Source organism: Podarcis melisellensis (assembly GCF_964234715.1).
Source record: "Podarcis melisellensis genome assembly, chromosome: 8".
NCBI classification, from domain to species: domain Eukaryota; kingdom Metazoa; phylum Chordata; class Lepidosauria; order Squamata; family Lacertidae; genus Podarcis; species Podarcis melisellensis.
Genome location: NC_138540.1, coordinates 71,443,657 through 71,464,432, shown reverse-complemented (window position 1 = coordinate 71,464,432; position 20,776 = coordinate 71,443,657). Strand labels below are relative to the sequence as shown.

General features: G+C 45.8%; 2 protein-coding genes across 2 annotated transcripts in view; one reads left to right on the top strand and one right to left on the bottom strand.

Moving 5' to 3' along the window:
• LOC309375218 (beta-1,4-galactosyltransferase 3-like) overlaps positions 1 to 5,940 on the bottom strand; it is a 36,961-nt gene extending 31,021 nt beyond the window's left edge. The window contains exons 1-2 of the mRNA XM_081920808.1: positions 5,771 to 5,940; positions 4,080 to 4,253 (exon numbers count right to left, since the gene is read on the bottom strand). The gene's annotated coding sequence lies outside the window, so the exon portion shown is untranslated. The remainder of the gene's footprint in view (positions 1 to 4,079; positions 4,254 to 5,770) is intronic.
• The window catches only part of IL20RB (interleukin 20 receptor subunit beta), a 139,900-nt gene that overhangs the window by 110,534 nt on the left and 8,590 nt on the right, over positions 1 to 20,776 (top strand). The gene's annotated exons all lie outside the window — the stretch shown is intronic.

Below are 20,776 nucleotides of genomic sequence, written 5' to 3'. Positions count from 1 at the left end.
CAAAAGTGTAAATAAGAAATGCATGTGCCACGTCACATTAGCCTGTTCTCTCTTGGCTCTAAATTCAAATGGGTGGGGATTGGTTGTCCTCTAAATTCAAATGGGTGGGGATTGGTTGTCCTATCTCAGTGATGAGACAACAAATGCTCTGGCCATTCCTTTAAAAAAAAATTAACTCAATTATCTCAATTGGCACTCTACAAGTGCAATACTAAGACTGAGGAGGAGGAAACTGACAGCCAGGGCTACTATCTCAACTGGCTGTAATTAAGAAGGTGGGTGGTGGAGATAGCAATTCATCACTTCCCCAGCTGTCTCCATCCTCCTGTGCTGGGGCTGTTAACATGGGGGCTGATGGACATGTGTATAGGGGGACCCTTTGTGAAATTGCCGCCCACATGGTCTCAAAAATACACTGGCCCAAAAAGATCATTTAGCCTGTCCTGTGTGTGATCTGGACCCTCCCAGACAGGGGCGTAGCTGGGGTGGGGCATGTAATGTAATACGGACACTTTTCGTAAGAGGTAGATTGGGACACACAAACAAACAAGGGTCACTTATCCAAAAGGTTTATCTTGGAGATTTCACATATCAGAAGAAGTGGCTTCCTGGTGAGTTAGGCTACCTTGCCTGCAGATCCCATTGTTCTATCTGGTATGCCTCTACATTTCTATAGAATTTATGACTGGTGCACAAGCTTGTTTCCATAGCTCCATGAAGGAACTTTTAGATGCAAATAATCAGCATTTGGCAGCCAAGCTTCCTGGTGAGTCAATCAAGGAACTTTTCGGATCCTCATGACCTCATTGGTAAGAAAGTAAAACATAGAGAAATCAAACTACAAGACTGTGCATATGGTCAAGGTGGGAAGGTCATATCCCACAGTCCTTTGCTTCAGCCAAAGCAATCTTTTGTTCACTGCTGAACATGAAATGGAGGCTAACAGGGAAAGCCTCATAACAGGGCCCTGATGCCAGCAGCGCTTGCTTATCTCAGCTTGTTCTTTTCTTCCAAAGTGTCACAGACAGTGCAGATGGGAAAGGCCATCGGCTGGCTGACCAAGTAGAGACATCCAGCCCAGGCCACATTCTCCTACAGCTTTCGTGCATTGCAGATACCAATTGGGATCACAATCTCCATTTGGAAGGTTTATCAAAAGAGGAAAGTCTTCAACAAGTGCCTAAAAGTCGATAGAGATGGCATTTATCTAATATATAATTGGAGGGCATTCCAAAGTGTAGATCTCACCACACTCAAGGTCTGATTCTGACAATTCTATAATACATTTTTCTTAATAAAGGAGATGCATGTTGCTGGGGGAATGCTGACTTTTTACTAGCAAATAATAAAATATTGCTGTATGAGTACTAGGATAATGCCATTTCTCTGCAACAAATGTACTGTTAGTGGTGGAGGGGTGTTTAGATCCCATGTAACAATTGTACATTTATCACACAATAAAATGGTTATCTAGAAAAGCCCAGCCTCTTATTCACTCCCTGTTTCTCACATTTCTGCTAGTGCATTGATTAGTGGTGTGAACAGGTGGCTCTTTGCACTCCAGTTTCTACCTGTTCTGGGCCTTGATTCCCTTTTCCGGGCATTATTGCGTGTCAAAGCCTTTCCATGGCCCTGTTTGCATCTGCAGCTTCCAGGAAATTAGGTTCCAGCTGGAGGCAAAAGATGAAGAATGAATAACAGGAAACAGGTTTTGGACCTGGGGGCTTCCTGTTCTACTACGTCATAATGCATTAACGAGGGCTGCGAAAGGCATGACCAGAGTTGGGAAAGGCAATCCTTTAAATGCAAAGTGGAGCCTTGGGTTACAACAGATCCACCCAATTCCAGCCAGTGAAAGTCCATCACTCAGCTTCACTTAGGGGCATAAAGGCCATATAATGGTCAATTGAAGGTGTGAAGTCTCCTAACACCTCAGCTTTATAGTGTAGATCATGTTTCAGAAGTGATTATAGGATGAGGCTGCCCCCTAGTGACAGAATCACCATCCTCATTTCACATATACACTCACCGAGCCTGAACTGGCAGGAAATGACCAGGAATGAGACCTTGGGGTTGCAGTGGATAGCTCAATGAAGGTGTTGACCCAGGATGTGGCAGCTATGAAAAATGCAAAGTCCCATCTAGAGATCACTAGGAAAGCAACTGAAGCTGAATTTTGGAAGATTTAGGATTGGGGGCGGGGGGAGTACTTATTCACACAGTGCATAGTTCAACTATGAAACTCACTCCTATAGGAAGCACTAATGGCCACTTTGGATGGCTTTAAGACAGGAAACATCACGGAGGCTGTATTAGAGTGAGTGGGTGGGGCTGCAATTAACAACAGGCAGGCCCCAATCCAAAAGACAGTGGGGCCAGAGCTAACAGTGGGCTAGCCATATACCGTATTTTTTGCTCTATAAGACTTTTTCCCTCCTAAAAAGTAAGGGGAAATGTGTGTGCGTCTTATGGAGCGAATGCAGGCTGCACAGCTATCCCAGAAGCCAGAAAAGCAAGAGGGATTGCTGCTTTCACTGCGCAGCGATCCCTCTTGCTGTTCTGGCTTCTGAGATTCAGAATATTGTTTTCCTCCTCCAAAAACTAGGTGCGTCTTGTGGTCTGGTGTATCTTATAGAGCAAAAAATACGGTACTTCTTATCCCTTTTCTCTTTCTCCCCATCTCTTCCATACATTCATTTTTCCCCTCAGGGAGCAGAAACATAGAATTGTGGAGTTGGAAGCAATCCTGAGGATTATCATCTAGTCCAACTTCCCTGCAATGCAGGAAAATGCAGCTGCTCCCAAGGGGGATTGAACCTGCCACCTTGGCATTATCAGCACCATGCTCTAACAAACTGAGCTAACCAGGTTGACAGCTTAGAATAGGTAAACACCTGCCTCCATTATCAGCCTTGTGTCATACATTAAGAGCTCTGAGGACCCTCCTCTGGAAGTCCCCACCAGCTTAAATGTAACAAAACGAGATGGCCTTATTGGTGGTAGTGCCCCAGCTGTGGAGTTCTTGCTCACTTTGCTATCTTTTGCTACATCTGCACCATACATTCAAAATATCCTGGGAACCATAGATTGTTAAGGGTGCTGAGAATTCTTACGAAATCACTGTTCCCCACACTGAGTGGTATAATGGTGCTTAAAATTTATGGTGCGGATGTGGCCTTTTTGACATCAAGCAAAATGCCTAGTATTTTTTTTTTTTTTTGCAAACCCTTTAACAGTTTCACTCCCTTGGAAGTTGAAATCAGTTTTTTTATCCTGCATATATTATGGAGTTTTAATATTGTTGTGTTTTCCTCATCAATCATGATTAAATATTTAAGTTACTTATTTATTTACCTCTCTTCATCCAAGATCTCAGGGTGGTTGACAGCATAAAATACAAAATAAAAATAAGAACAAGACAAACCCATGACCCCACCTACCACAAAAACATTTAAGAGGACATAGAATGTTATTCAGATGAAGGCCCGATTGAATACACCTGATTTTCACCTGACACTTAAAGATGTATAATGAAGGTGCTAGGCGAGCCTCCCTGGGGAGAGCATTCCACAAATGGGGAGTTACTGCAATAGAGGCCTGTTCTCCTGTTGCCATCCTCCTGACCTCTCATTGAGGAGGAACACAAAGGGCCTCCAATGAGGATTGCAGTTTCTGGGTTGGTTCACATGGGGATATGTAGTCTTTGAGGTACTGCAGTCATGAGCAGTTTAAGGCTTTATAGGACAAAACCAGCACTTTGAACTGGGCCAGGAAACCGATTGGAAGCCAGTGCAATTAGGCCAGGATCAGTGTAATATGCTAAACTGTCATACCCTGGTGAGCAACCTAGCAGAGGAATTCTACACTAGCTGAATTTTCTGAACCATCATCAGAAGCTGCTGCACGTATAATGCATTGCTAGAAATTACCACAGCATAGATGATAGAAGCTGGGCTATCCCTGTCCAGATAGGGGCACAGTTGGGCCACCAGCTGAAACTGATGGAAGGCATTTCGCGCAACTGTGACCTAAACCTCAAGCAACAGCAAAGCATCTAAAAGTACCCCCAAGCAATGTACCTGCTCCTTCAGAGGGAGTGTAACCCCATAAGAGCAGGCCACCTCCCATCCATCCGGTCTAGGAAACCACCCACTAACAGTGCCTCAGTCTTCTCTTAATTGAGCTTCCGTTGTTGGCTCCCATCCAGTCTTTTACTGAGGAAAGACAATGGTCCAGCACATCAACTGCTGCACCTGCAAGTATAAAGAAGAAGCAGAGCTATGTGTCATCAACATATTGCTAACAGCATACTCCAAACTTCCAGATAACCCCACTCAGCTGTTTCATGTTGGTGTTAAATAGCATAAGTGATTAAATAGAACCCTGAGAAACCCCACATTGAAGGGCCAAAGAGCAGTCCCCAACCATCCCCTCTGGAAATGATCATCCAAGTAGGACCTGAACCAACGCAAAGCAGTGCCACCCACCTCTAACTTGGACATTTGCTCCAGAAGGATACCATGGTCAATGGTATAAAAAGCCACTGATAGGCAAAGGAGAATTAACAAGGACAGATTTTCTCTGTCTCCCAACTGAGGACATCAACATACAGGGCAACTAAGAGCCATCTGAAAACACACAGGATCCATTAGTATCTGAGGACAGACCATCTTAATAGGTCCCCCCTATCTCTGCATAGGAGGAAAGGTGCTGAAAGCCTAAATTTCAACAGGAAGCAATTTGACCATGATAAGGAGCTGGTGTCAACATTCCAAACTTTCAGATCAACTTCTTCCTGTGCAGTTGAGAAAATAAGATCCAAAGTGTGGCCTGCCACACGTGTTGAGCCAGCGATATGCTATGACAGCCCCATGGTCATCACGGCAATCTTGGAGTTTTGAGCCACCCCAGACACGTGACATGTGAACCACCTCAACATTCTGTCTAAATTAGTTTCTAAATTTCACTAAGAACTCATGGCCTAAACCAGGACTGTGAAAACTTCAGTTCATAAAAATCTTAATTATGTACGATTGGGAGGGGGGGAAGCTATGGAAACAACTAGCAAGCTATGGTAACAACTAGTAAGAAGTAGGACAGGTAGCCAAAGCAGGACTAGATCGCACCAGATTGTTGTAAGGATTTTAAGTAAACTGGGGGAGGGAGATAAGAGGCGAGAGAACTCGGGCAACTGATAACACCCTCAACTACAGCTGTTAGAAAGCTACGGCGAAAGGGGTTATAATGTGGGTGAAAACAGAGACAAGGAAAAGAGAAAGAGTCCGCGGAAGGAGGGAGGGGTGTCATGGATTTCGTTAAAAGAAGCCCCCCCCCCGCTCCCGTTTAACCGACTGCTCCTCTTCCTCCATCAATTCCGGCGCTGCCACAAAAAGAGGCGGCGGGGCGGGGAGAGCGCGCCGAAAACACCAGCAACCGGAAGTGGGCGCGGAGAAGGGAGGGAGCCCCCCGAGAAGAGCGACAGCCATCGGGTCCCGGAACCCGAAGCTCCCGCGAAGCCAGAAGAAACGGGAAGCGGCGTCAGCGGAGCCTCCCAACAGGGACGGTCCCTCGGCCCCGCCTCCCCAGCGCCAGGCAACGGCTCGCCGCCGCCGCCCCCTGCGCCTCAGCTTCCTCCTCCTCCGCGGAGCCCTGGCGCCCCAAACCTCCTCCAGCGGCCCAGCCTGACCCTCCCCCCCTCCAACCGTCCCGCGCGCGCGCCCTCCTCCGCCCCCCCAAATAACCGCCCTCGCGCCAGGCCCGCCCCGCTCACCTGACAGAAGTCCCGGCAATAGGCGCCCGACGAGCCCTCGCCCACCCCCTGCTCGCTGAGCTCCGCCTGCAGCTGCCGGAGCCGAGCGCGGAGGCCGGCGGCCAGCCGGGGCATCTCTGGCTGCAGGGCAGCGTCAGCCTCGGCGTCCGCCATCTGCACCCGGCCCCACCGCGCGTAGGCAAGGAATCACGTGACCCCGCAGCCGCTGACCACATCGGCGGGGGACGGGCCCACGTGACGCGACGGCCCCGCCCACTCCCGGCTCCTTCTTCCCTCCCGCCCCATTTCCCAGCGCTGCCCAATGGTGAGGGGCTTCTTCGGAGAGGCGGGGGATGAAGGGAAGCTTCCGGCGTGGAGCTGCAGCAAGAAGGGCGAATGCGATCCGCAGATTTTACAGTACTCTGGAGAGACTTGTTTATTCGCTCGTTATAATGTTGGTTTTCCGTGCTAGTTACAGATCTTTTTTAAAAAATATATATTTGTCATAGTAAATTGGAAATGTTTTGCTTTTCAGTTAAAAAGCAACCTTTTAAATTTTGGTACATCACAGCATTCAGACCTTTCTCTTTTTCTACCTAGTTTTAACTATTTGTTAATTACTTGGAATTTTTGTTTCATATTGTTTTCTAACAGCATCTATGTACCTTCATTATAGACATACATTAGGAGAAGGGCAGTTTAGAAATGGAGTGAATAAACAAATACCTTCACATCATCTTGTGTAGGCTTAGCAGAGACTCTGACCAGAGTTATTCTGAGCTTCGTGTTATTACTGCCCCTTTATATGCTAACTTAGCTGCCAACCTAGCAGTTTGAAAACACATCAAAGTGGAAGTAGATAAATAGGTACCACTCCGGCGGGAAGGTAAATGGCGTTTCCGTGCGCTGCTCTGGTTCGCCAGAAGCAGCTTAGACATGCTGGCCACATGATGCGGAAGCTGTACGCCGGCTGCCTCAGCCAATAAAGCAAGATGAGCACTGCAACCCCAGAGTCATCCATGACTGGACCTAATGGTCAGGGGTCCCTTTACCTTTTATATGCTTAAATAAACAAAATGTATTCTAGTAAGGCTTGGTTCAAGCCTTTTAAGGGCAACTGTTAAGGAGCATTTAAAATAGTTAGAAACTGATCATGTCCTGTACCATTTTGGACATTCTGCTGGTGTTCTAGGAGAGTTCAGCATTTTGGGGGGAAACTGACACAATTAAGAGTAGCAATGACACAAAAATTAAGAGTAGCAAGATAAACACTACAGTTTGTATGCAGTCTTGTTGAAGCTCATGATACATCAGTACCTAGTTTACAGCACATTTTGGCATATATGAAGTATATGTTTCATTCCCTCCCTCCCCTTCCTATAAGTGTTAATTGTTCTTCATACAAAATACCTTTTACTTTGATCATCAATCCAAGCAATAGAGGGGGGATGTACATTATTCGTCCTTCTCACCTCATTATGGAGTGAGTTCTAGGCATGGTGCTATTTCTGACCTTGGCAGGTAAGAGAGCTGTGGCTTACACATGTGTGCTTATGGGCAGTGAGCTAACCATTCATATGTCATTCTGAAGGAGGAGAGGACAGGTTAGGATACCCTAAAACCTATGTAGTCACCCACCCCCCAACCAGGCCTCAAGCCTTTTCAAAATTACTTTCTCAGAAGCTAAAAGTATTAGCTAAGCATTTGCTCTGCTGTAACAAAGGTAGCTGAGAACAACAATGTGTTGTGCTTCCCAGGCTTTAGTTGACCTTGCCAGCTGCACATCCAACTTGCAACTTTCTCCGGGAACAGCGCCAGTAGAACGAGAGAGATATAGAGAGAAACAATTCTATGCAAGCTCAGGAGATTGGGAGGGAAGGGGGACTTGAAAGAATGGATAAAAAACTGCATGTAAAAATGTTTTCAGTTTGTGCTCGCTTGTGAGTTACCACACTTGGTCCTTCTGCTACCTGGAAGGTAGAATAAATAGCTCTTTCTCTGGTTTAACCCTTCGGGGTCTGTTGACTCCTTCTTCCCTTCCCCGGGTGCAATGCTCTTTCCACCCGTGAAAAAGGCCTAAAAAGGCTACAATTCATATATAGGTGAAGCATAAGGTGTTTTATTTTTGTGTTGCATTAAACTCCTAATGACCCATTGCAATACAATGTTAATTTAACTCATCAGAGCACAGTGACTCCCTAAAGAATTACTTGCTTTTATTTGAATGGGTTCCCATCCTTTGCAAAGTGCTGTAAGATCTTTTTCGGCCGTGTAAAATAGGAGTACAACTTTCAGATGTTTCAGTGCCCTACCATAACAAAGATGATTTTGAGCAGGTGATCTGTGTGCCTGTTCAGTCTGCTGTTCAGAGATTGTGGTGGTGCAATTTCAAGACACATATTCTTGTAACCACATTTAGATACACAGCTCTTCATAAAGAGCAGGATGGTGAACCTTTGGACCTCTGCATGTTGCTGGATGGTATCACAGCAAGGGAAGATGGGAGTTGTGGTTTAGGGTGTCAGAGAATCCAATCAGAAATGAAAATAGGATTTCACAGAGTTGTCAGAGACCTGGAACAAAAACCATGCAAGCAAATAGGAGTCATATTTGTTATCTTTATTTTAGTCTGCAAACATCACAAAAAACCTGCATAATTTCCTGCACTGTTTTTGACATTTTCCTTCCACTGAAATGTATTAAAATTGATCAGAACCTGGGGATCCAAGGAAATGTATTCTAATAGCAGCCAACACCTTGGGATCTGTCTCAGAACAGCCCTGAAAAGGTCTGTTTATGTCAGACCATGATACAGAAAGACACTGCCAGAATAATGTATTTATATGCTTACCACTTTACACATCATGAAGTGGGACTGAGGCTGTCAAAAGCTTTTGCCAGAATAAATTGGTTAAGTCTTTAAGACGTTGCGTTCCAAATATTTATTTCAATGTGATGTACAAAGTATAATAAAAACAACTAAAACAGTTTTAAAAAGCACAAAAATAACCAGAGATGGATTTTAAAATTCTATGTTGGACAATAAAACACTATGTTAGACTAAAATAACTATATATCTGCTTAACCCAGATCAAAACACTTTAACATGGGAGTTTAAGAGAAAGGAGTTGCCGGGCCAAATCTACTGCTTCAGTCAATGGCACCAACTGCATCACACTGGCAAGGGGGTCCAATATTGCTTCTTAAACTGTCATTACTTTAACATCCACTTCTCCATCAAACATAGCTTCCTGTTTAACTTGCAGGATTCCCTCTGAGTTTGTAGGTTCTAGCTTAACCTGCTGGATTGCCTCTGAATTTGTAGATCCTGAAGGCAAATTAAGACTCTCATTTAGGCAGGCGGGGTCTTTTTGTTCAAACACTTCCAAATCTGAAAGGCAGGTAAGACTGTCCCCAGAAACATTTTCCTCTTGCTTAATCTGTACCTTCTTAATTTGACCATTTGTAATATGCATTGACATGTGATTCGTAAACTCCGTTTCAAAATAGTAGAATTTTTTACAGCCACTAAAGTTGCATGCGTAGGAAGCATCCCTAAAATGCTGGGCTTCGTGGTGGTAGAGCTGCCCCAAGTCACTGAAAACAATGTTACAGCCACTGAGCTCACATTTATAACGCAGATTGTCGTGTTGCTGTTTGTGATGGAGCAGCTCATTCACTGATCCAAACCTAGCATAGCAGCCCACTGACACACACATGTACGGCTGAGGGCCACTGTGAACATGTTCATGCTCCTGTAGATGGAAAGCCGAAACAAAATGCCGCCTGCAGTATGAACACCTCTCTCTCCTGTTTTTCATGTCCATGTAGTGCATTGCATTTTGATCATTTTCGTGTTCTGCTTTCAAGTGGACACTTAAGTACTTGAACTGCTTATACACCTTGGAGCAGTCCGTGCCTGGGCATGGGTACAGGTCCCTGTCCTGTAAGTGGCAGTTTTCTAGCTTACTAAAAGTGATGTAATCCTGCGCGTCAGTTCTGGGTTGTTCTCCAAGAGCCACAGAAGCAATTCTGGCTAGACTGCTCATCGCCAGCCTCTCTTTCTTCAACAGCAACTTCTTCTTACCACGGTATTTCCTACTAGGAGGCATTTTTACATGTTCCATCACATGCTTCACAAATACATCCTTCCTCTTGAACTTTTTTATACACACAGGGCATGTATAAATGCCATCTTCCATATGCATCTTGGAATGGTGAAGTATTCTGGCCTCTATACATTCCTTTTTGCAAATAGCACAGAAAAATTTGTACTGAAGCCATCTCTGGTACCTTTCTGAGGATCCAATTGGCTTTTTAACTCTCACTTTAGGCTGATTTATTGTATCTTGACCTTCAGAATTATCTTCACTATCACTTAGGAAAACATCTAGCATAGCAGTTTCATTGAAAGACATCTTCCTGCAACTCAGATCATCCTCTGAATCAGAAACTTCTTTTCTTTTCCAGTGTCGCTTCAGAGTTTTCCAGTCCCAAAATTCTGGATCAAATGGCCAATATGCCTTTAAAGCCAGCAGCAGCTCACAACACACAGAGTTTTTTCCATCCAATTTTTTATCTTGTTTCAGGTAATGCTCTTCTAGTAGACTGTATCTTTCTTCGCTTGGCTCAAGTAAGTATTCAGTGAGCTGACATGCTCTTCTTACTTCGAAGTCTTCTGGCAGAAGGCATGCAATTGTTTTGCATACAGAGGTCTTCATGTCATCATTTTCATTTGATCGGAGCGGCAGGGCTCTCACACATAACAAAACAGGCACAACAAGGTCTGCTTCTTCTGCCTATAGGAAAGAAGAAAGCGCAAGTCAGATCTAAATTTAGCCCCCAGAGATCTCTCTTAAAGACAAAAGGGAGAAAAATGAAAAAACTGGACAGGATATCTGAGTAAGATGCTCTTTCTTCAGATTTCTAGGCATTTCATAGAATTGTAGAGTCGGAAGGGACCTTAGGGTCATCTAGTCCAACCCCCTGCGATGCAGGAATCTTTTGCCCAACGTGAGGCTTGAACCCACAACCCTATGTTTCTCATGCTCCACCGACAGAGCTATTCCCTCTCAATCCAGAAGCGGTTGCAGCAGATTTGGGGAACCCGTTGCCCTTCAAATGTTGCTGGACTCCCAATTCCCATTAACCCCAGCAAGCATGGCCAATGGCCAGGGATGGTGAGCGTTGTAACTCAGAAGTATCAGAATGGCCACATGTTCCCCACGCCTGGATTAGAGGGTTATAAATAGATACATACTCTGGCATTTCATATTTCAATCTTATTTCGATTTCTGCACCATCCACTTAATGTTCTAAGCCAAGCCACGTCTTCTAGAGATAAAATGGAGAGATAAAAGCATAAAAACAACTCTGCTGAGTCAGATCCAAGGCTCATCTAGTTCAGCATCCTGTTTTCACTGATTTCTGTTTAACAAACCTGCTCCACCTCTCTTTAATTGTTTTCTCAATGATGAACACATGATGAACATTCATTTTACAGAAAGAATAACGCTAGAAGGAAAACCCTGTTCCTAAACCTCTGCTGCTTTGAGGAATATATTTGGATGAAGAAAAGGCTACCGTGTAAACCCTACACAAATCCGGAGTGGAGTCCCTAATAATAATAATAAATAATAATAATAATAATAATAATAATAATAATAATAATAAAAAATTTTATTTATATCCCGCCCTCCCCAGCCGAAGCCGGGCTCAGGGCGGCTAACAACAATAAAACAGTACAAAAGTACAGCACAAACCACACTCTAAAATCATTCATTATAAAATTGATTCAAATCAAGCCACTGGCAACCATTGTGCCAGAGCTCCACGAAGATTGCCGAGGGAGGGAGTCAGGCTGTGCCCTGGCCAAAGGCCTGGTGGAACAGCTCTGTCTTGCAGGCCCTGCGGAAAGATGTCAAGTCCCGCAGGGCCCTAGTTTCTAGTGACAGAGCGTTCCACCAGATCGGAGCCACAGCCGAAAAAGCCCTGGCTCTAGTTGAGGCCAGCCTAACTTCTCTGTGGCCTAAGACAGTTGGATGGAGCCATGCAAGCTGGTGCCAAACTTATTGCTCTGCTTTCCTTTGGAGCACATCAGCAAGGCTGAGAAGGGGGTGTCGCTAATGCAATGGTTTGATTTCACCCCTGGAAGCACACTGCATTGTCTATGGAGATAGATGGGTGCCAACAACAACAACCTACAGATTGCTTCTAGCATATGGAGTAGTCCGTCAATGACACTTTGCAATACACACACACACACACACACAAATTTTATACCTTCTTTTGTATCTTCTATTCAAAAAGGCAACTCTTTGCTGCTTAGTTTATTCCTTATCCCACAGGGAGAGGCACAGATGTCTTGCTATATGTCAGGCAATGGTAGATTCCCTGTGATTCAGCTCCACGCTTCCCTAGTGAACCAGAGTGTTCTGTTGCTTAGACAACCCATAGGTTGCTAAGTTGCAATGGTTAGTACCTATTTTTTTCTTAAAGGGCTAGATGTTCTGAATAAGTGCTCACTGGGGAAAGCAAGCACTGGCACTCAGTTTCCAGTCCCCTTCCTCCTGCATACGCAACCTTCCCATGATTTTAAAAAGAAAGATGATGCCCTACCTGTAGATTATGATATAATGCACTAACACAGCTGAACCATGAATTGCTGTAAGCTTCAAGGAGTGTCTCTCGCTGTTGTATTAAAATCTAAGAACAGGATGCGGCCTCTAAAGTCACCTAGGCTAACCCCTCTTCTAATATTCACAATGATATGTTGCACAACTTCTATGGACTGGATCACTTCCAACCATCACTTCTATTTTATAATAATTTCTATTAAATTTTCAATTTTACATTTCAAAATAAACATTTTACAAACTTTAAAATATCCAATGACTTCCCTTCTTCTCCTTCATTTTACATATCATGCATTCCCACATATTTTCCATGCAAATCAGTTTCCCACTTTTACATCCATCAAAAATTTTTCACTCTGTTGTATTTATCTTAGTGCTGCCAGTATTTTCAGCTTTATAGTTATTTTCCATATATTCAATAAATGTTTTCCACTCTTCTTTAAATAAGTTCTTCTTGCTCTCTTATTCTATTTGTTAAATCTGCAAGTTCTGCATATTCTGTCAACTTAAGTTACCACTCCTCTTTAGCTGGGACCTTGTTCACTTTCCATTTTGGGGCTAACAAAACGTGGGCACAGTTGTTGCATAAATAAATAATCTTTTCTGATGCTTAGGAATTTCTGTCTGGGTTATTCCCAAACCTCCAACAATCACTTCTTAAACCACAGCAATTGAGCAACCACCTCACAGAAACAATTAACACACATCATTCATTTTGAAGAGAAAGGCTGCTATTTTAAGTACAGCAGCTTAACACCATCATATGTCACTAAGTAAACTGTGACTAATTGTCATGTGTCTAAGGTGCTCTTTTACAGCAATTTCCCGTGCATGTGTTAAATCAAAGAATCATAGTAGAGTTGGAAGGGACCATGAGGGTCATCTAGTCCAACCCCTTGCAATGCGGAAATCTTTTGCCCAATGTAAGGCTTGAACCCACAACCATGAAATTAAGTATCTACCTGTAGCCTTTTCAGGCCTTGCCCATGGATTGGAAGAGCATTGCGCCCGGGAGAGGGAAGTGGGAGTCAAGCAGACACTCAAGAGTTGATTCAGAGAAAGAGCTTTATTGCTACCATCCGGGCTGGTAGAAGGAGCAAGCGTGATAACTCACAAGCTTAGCACAAATTTTACGGTCATTTGCATAGAGCATATATTCCCTCCAGTTCTCTCCCCCTCCTCAGGAGTCTTGCCTCATGAGTTTTCCTGAGCATGAACAGAAAGCTCCTGTCTGGAGACTCTTGGAGCCCTTCCCAGGAAAAAGGGGGTTGAGAAGCCTTGCATTTCAGCATGTCCAAGATTTGTTGCAACTGGGTAAGATAAGACTCAGTTCCCAGGCCTGCTTATGCTTGGCATTGACAGAGCCTATCCATTAGCTTTTTGAAGCTTTCATGTACTGATAAAAATAACGTTTTGCTTATGCAGCAGCATCTCGTGAGAAAGCAGAGAAAAGCTGAAGCTGTGGATTTTTAGAAGAGAGAAAGGGGAAATTTGGTTTTGAGGCCTGGGGTGACTTCAGGGTGACTTCACAGACAGGATTTGGGTATCCTGTCCCTTCATACCGACTAAGTCATGTTAGTATACGTTTTTCAATGTTCTCCTATTTTTTCATATTTCTATTAGTCACAGGTGCCCTGTACACTTTGCCTAGGGGCAGGACTTGCAGAATTGAACTGTAGAATTTGATCATTACAGCCTTTCCCCCAGCTTTGCTCCCACTCATCCCCAACCAGAATGACCAGCAGTCAGGTGTGGTGGGAGTTGTAGTCCAAAAAAATCAGGACAGCACAAGGCTGGGAAGGCAGATTTTAAAAGTCACATAACAAATGCTCGACAAGTACAGCAGTGTTGCTTTAAAGTTTGGGATCACAAGCCCAGCTAGTTCACATAGCTAGCCAAGGATAAGCCATTAACAAAGGTACTGATTGTTGGTCATTAGCACAACAAAGAGAGAGACTCCTGGATCTCTGCAAAGCAGGGGTTGCCAAGGTGACCAGGTAGGGGAGTGATGTCACAGTAAAAAATGTGCAGGTTTGAGGAAGGGGGGGCAGAGGATAGAAGGGTTTAGTGAGGTGTGTTGGAAGAAGGGGGGGCAACAAAGACCAGACCTCCATGAGCTGCTGGGCAGAGCAAATGACCAACTGCTGCTTTAGGCTTAAGCTATGGCAAGAGCCATGAGAGATACTCTTGGGATATAATGCTCTGCACCTCCTTCACTGCAGACTTCCAGGTGTAAATATGTTAAACAAACCTTTAAAGGCACTAGCCTCTGTTGTACTTCGATCTTCCCAACAACCCTTGGTGCGTGCCTAGAACCCCCTGGAATCTCAGTGCATCTCTTAGCAGAGATTGTGGAGTGGGGTGGAACCTTCCTAACCGTATTTACAAAACAACAAAAGGTTTCCAACCCATCCTGCATATTCTCAGCCATAGACGTTTTGATGCAACACCCCTGTCCCCTGCACGCAGGAAACATGGGCCTCTTCATATCTTGATGCTATTAGAACAGAGACTTAACAAAATGCTACAGGGGCCTACCAAAGTTCCCCTATGCCCCCTAACATCCGATCTAGGCATATTGGTTTAAAAAGGAAAAACACTAAGAAAGATTAATTCCTCTTAAACTAAGCATGAACTGACTGATTCACTTTCTCACACACTCAACCAGCCCACCCGTGGCCCCCAGCCTTAAAGAAAAGTTCACTTCCGATTTAAAGGAAGCCCACATACCTCCTGATGGGAGAGACGCGCGTCCCACAAGCTCGCAGCAGCCCTCATCCTGGGATCAGAGTTTACTTTTGTTATAAAGCGACCCTCCCTCCTGTTTTAAAAGAAAGCCGACTTCCTGCAGAGTAGGGACCCTTCCCCACCAGCGGCCCCGGTTTCTCACGAGGCTGGGTTCAAGAGGGTCTGTCTGGGAGGGAGGACGTAAGTGGGAAAAGGAAGAAACGGAAGGTACTCTCCCCACCTCCCAAAAAAGTCCCAATGAAAAGGAGAGCTGCCTTCCCTTCTCAGCCCTGCACACCTCTTTTTTTTCTTTTGGAAGACAAGAGGGACGGGAAAACCCTATTCCAACCGTGGGGAAACTTGGCTGCCAAGCAACAACCCCCCCCGGGGCCAAGGGAGCCCCTCAGGCTGCCGAGAGGGGGAAGCCCCCCCAGCCCGCCCCCGGTGGGCACAACGCGACCGGCTTCCGAGGAAGCCTGCCCAGGCTTGTCTGCCAGTCAGTCGGTCGGTCACTCACCGTTAGTGGTCGATCTGCTGGGCTGCCTGCCGAGGGAGAGAGTGGCGGAGGCGGAATGGGAAGGGAGGAGGGGGAAGAGAAAGCAGAGCTCCGAGTCCCCCCATTGAAAGCTAAGACAATCGCGCGCCGGCCGGGGGCGAGCCGGCTTTAAAAAAAACCAAACCGAATATGCGCATGCGTATTTGCAGTCTCCCTCCACAACCTATACATAAAAAGGAATAGGAAGGACACCAGCCAACCGGAGCAGGGGCTCTCGTGACGTCCCCGACGGCCGCGGGAGTTGATTGGCGGCCGCGGGGAAAAAGGGGAGCGGGGCTAGGACAGAAGCCGAGGGGCGGGGGGAATAAAGTAATGAAGAGGGAAGGCGGGAAGAGAGGGAGGCAGTCTATCAGATCAGCGTCCCAGCCACACAGCGCATCAGGGAAAGTTTATATATATATATAAAGTTTTTTCAGTTCTATTCTGGGCCTGTGAATAAACAAGAGCTGTTTGAAGAATCGCAGTGTTATCTGATATGTTCACCCACAACAAGATTGCTGCCCGCCATGCGTTCTACCACTGGAACCAGGCAGAGGGGGAGTCAATTAACAACTACACTGCTGCCCTCCGACAGGCCGCAATGCACTGTGAGTTCCGAGACTTAGACGATGCTCTGATGGATCGAATCGTCTGCGGGGTCCGGGACATGCGTCTGCAACGACGCCTCCTTGCCAAGCCAGACCTCACGCTGCAGAAGGCCATTGATGAGGCCGTGGCCTCGGAAGCTGTCGAACGCTCCGCCCAGGAGATCCGCAAGGCCAGCAGCCCGCGTCTTGCTAGGAAGCCAGTTCCAGTGCATCATGAAGAGGCCAGCAGTGACAAGGCATCTTCCAGTGAAGACGATGACATGCACCAAACAAAGCGGGAGCGCAGGAAGTTCAAACAGAAATCCAAGGGCCAATCGGAATGTGCCAGCTGCGGAGGCAACCATTCCCGTGCCAAGTGTCAATTCAGAGACGCCATCTGTCGGAAATGTTCCAGAAGGGGCCACATCGCTAAGGTCTGCCGATCGGCTCTGTCCGACACCCCCCCTTCACTGACTCACAAGTCCAGTCTTCACTCCAGTCCACCAAGGAAAGCTCGTCCGCCAAGGAAAGCTGTTTCGCTCTCACCAACTGCCACTGCCCGTCCGGAACCACGGCCAAACAGACTCACCTACGCAATGCAAGCTGAATGTCACTGTGCTCATTGAAGGAGCTCTGTGTGACATGGAGATCGACACCGGGTCTGCCCTGTCCATCGTGTCTTGGAGCACCATCAAAAGACTCATACCCAGAGTGCCCAAAAGGCAACTTGACTCTCACTGCATACACCTGAGAGACTACTAGGGAAACGACATTCCCGTGGTAGGCGTTGGCCGGTTCCGGATCGCCTTCAAGGATTTTTCAGGCCTGCTCCGACTGGTGGTGGTCGAAGGTCAGCGGCCAAGCCTCCTAGGGCTAGACTGGTTTGATGCCCTCGGCGTGGAAGTCACCGGCATCAACTCCATCTCTAACACAGAGACTGAGGGTCTGATCAAAGACTTTGCTGAGGTTTTTGACGGCACTTTGGGTCAATATACAGGTGTGCCCATCTCCTTTAGCCTTGATCCACAAGTCGCCCCCATCAAGCTAAAGCCACGCCGGGTTCCATTTGCTCTCAAGGCTAAGGTGGACGAACAACTGGACAAGCTGATTGCCCAAGGAGTTTTGGAGCTGGTTGACCACGCCAAGTGGGAAACCCCCATCGTCACGCCTGTCAAGCCAGACGGGTTGGTGAGAATTTGTGCCAACTACAAGTGCATGATCAACAAAGCACTTCAGCAGCACGCTTACCCGGTTCCTGTTGTCCACCACCAGCTGCATTCCCTGGGTGAGGGTAAGGTCTTCGCTAAGCTGGACCTTGCCCAAGCCTATCAACAACTGCCTGTCGACGATGCCACCGCTGAAGCCCAGGCGATCGTCACCCACCGAGGGGCATTCCATTGCCGCCGTTTGCAGTTCAGTGTGAGTGTGGCTCCTGGCATCTTCCAAAGCCTTATGGAGCATCTCCTGCAAGGGCTTCCGGGCGTGGTGCCGTATTTCAACGACATCTTAGTGTCCGCAGACTCGCACCAGCAGCTGTTCGAGCGCCTCCGCGTCATGCTGACCAAGTTTCAGGAGGCTGGGCTCAAGGTAAAGAAGGAGAAGTGCCAGATCGCTGTTCCACAGGTGGAGTTCCTGGGCTATCTTATCAACGCCTCTGACCTTCATCCGGCAACATCCAAGATCCACGTTATCCAGCAGGCCCCCATCCTAAAGAACAAGGTGGAGTTGCAGGCGTTACTGGGACTGCTGAACTTTTATAACATGTTCCTGCCCCACAAAGCGATGGTAGCTGAGCCTCTTCACTGACTCCTCAGCCTGAAGACACCTTGGTTCTGGGGTCATCGGGAGACAGCAGCCTTCAACGTGGTCAAGGCTCTCCTTTGATCGGACAGTGTGCTGGTACAGTACAGTGAATCCAGGCCTCTGGTCCTTGCCTGCGATGCCTCACCTTTTGGCATCGGCGCTGTCCTCAGTCACCGTTTTCCAGATGGAAGAGAAGCACCGCTCGCCTACTTTTCCAGGACGCTATCTCCGACCGAACGGATTTATAGCCAGCTCAACAAGGTGGCACTGGCAGTTGTGGCTGGAGTGAAGAGGTTCCATGAATACCTCTACGGCAGGACTTTCGACCTCATCACTGACCACAAGCCGCTCCTGGGCCTCCTCGCCAGTGATCGACCAACTCCACCGGTCCTCTTGCCGCGCATGCTGCGATGGACTGTTTTCCTGGCTGCCTACCACTACCAGCTCGTCCATTGCCCGGGGAAATCGATGGGCCATGCCGACACCCTCAGCCGTTGCCCTCTTCCACTGTTTGTGGAAGACCCAGCTCCTGCTTCAGTTTCCTTCACTCAGAGGGGGATTCAAACGTAGCCCTGCATTGTTACTGATGTTAATGCTTATTAGAAAATAAAAAGTCTTATCAAGTTTATATTTCTTGGTGGAAGGTGAAGAGGAGCCCCATATGCAGATGGGCTGAAGTGGACACATATGAATGTGAATTGTTGTACTGACCTTAAAATCTTGAGATATAAGTGGGGTATTTTTTTAAGCATTATATGTGTATTTACTTTTATTTATTTATTTAGTTGGAAAGGGAAGGCATTGCCAGGAGATCCTGTGACCAATTTGCTCCTGGGCTCCTCATAATGTTAAAAATACCATCTTCCTGAATGGTGAGTAAAGCCTACTGACAGTCGGGGGAGGACTCTGTTTGGCCTGAACAGGCCAGAGGAGGTGACAAGGAAAATTAGAAAGATAAAGGTTAATATATTTAAAATAAGAAACTGGGAATACTGTATAAAGACATGGGATAATAGGAGGTAAAAGAAGTAGTAGGGATAAAATAAGTTGGCAGTTTGTGTGGAGGATAAGATAGAAGTATGAAAAATGGGGAGATCTGGGAGCTCAATACCATTTGCATTTGGAACAGATTTCTTAATGGCTCATCACCTTCCTTTGTTCAATTAACAATTCATACTTTATTGGCCATTATCAGGTTGAAAAGGCTACTGGATTGAGGAATTGATTAAATTCTAACCCTATACTGATTCCAGGAATTTAGGACAGCCCCCCCCCAACAACAAAACTATAAAAATACAAAACTCCATCAACCATACTTCATAAGGCTTGTTGATGCCCAAAGTGATTTTACATCTTTATTAGTAAAACAGGATCACAGGCATAGACCCTTCCCCAAGCCTAAGTCCTCTAGAGGCAAGTTTAAAAGTTCCTGGAGTTTGCAGAAAGATTGCTGGGGGGGGGGCAGAGAAAAGACACTCCCTTCAGAGAGTTGTGTAGGGGGAGCTCAAGGAGAGATGAATAATGCTAAAACCTTAAATAGGTTTGCAGGGGTTCTAAAAGTGTGTCTAGACAAGTTGGCATGCTGGCCAATGAGAAGGGGTCAAAATGAGAGAATGAAATCCAGGTAGGTGTGCTTAGGCATAATTTCTAGAAAGAAGACCACAATAATATAATACAGATGTTTCTGATAAGAAGTCTATTGGGCCACACAAACAAACAAGGATCACTCATCCTGAAGGCTGGTCCTCCCTAATAGCTTTATCTATCAGGAGTGACTTCCTGATTCTATGGTTCTGTCTGGTCTGCATCTACATTTCTATAGAATTTCTGGATGGATTTCTTTTGAAGCCTGCCTCCATAGCCTCCATGAAGGGACTTTTAGATGCAAAAATCCTGCATATGGTGACCTTTTGTTTACCCTTCATTTTACCTTTTTACCAACCTAGCTTCCTGGTGAGTAAATCAAGGAAATTTCTGGTTCCTCATGGCCTCACTGGTAAGAAGGTAAAGCATAGAGCAATCAAACTGTAAGACTGTGCATATTGTCAAGATGGAATGGTCTTTTCTCATGGTTCTTTGCTTGAGCCAAACCCATCTAGATTAGATAGATAGATAGATAGATAAACATAGATAGATAAACATAGATAGATAAACATAGATAGATGAGATATAAATGCCATATAGAAAGGTTAGCCTAATAAAAGTATTGCCCAGTTAGGGTTGCCACCTTTGTTCTGGGAAAATACAGGGCAGGGAAGGGCAGTTGGCGGCAATTTTTCCATCTCATGCTAAAGTGACTTCTTTTTTCCACATACTAATTGATTTTCATACAATTTAACAAATTCAATTCAGTTTCAGTGACTTCAAAGCAATCCATTGCAATCTATTGCAGCCTAACAGGATGCCCATTTGGAATTTGTCTCACACTCACATGAATTTGTGTATCTTTCTGTGGTTGGCTACCCAGAGCTTAAATACATGACCTTTCACACACCCTTTAAAACACTCGCATTTGGAGAGGATCCCTAATTTGACACACACACAGAGAGAGCGCTGAAATACAAGCCCAAACTGTTATCAATGCAGGACATAGCATTTTGCATTGAAATACTGGACAATCCTGTATTATACAAGACAGGTGGCAACCCTATGCTTACTGTGGGTTTTGGATCGATGGATGCATGGTGGGCTAACTTGGGCTCATTTAACGGGTTGCAATTGAACCACCCCCGTGCTGTGA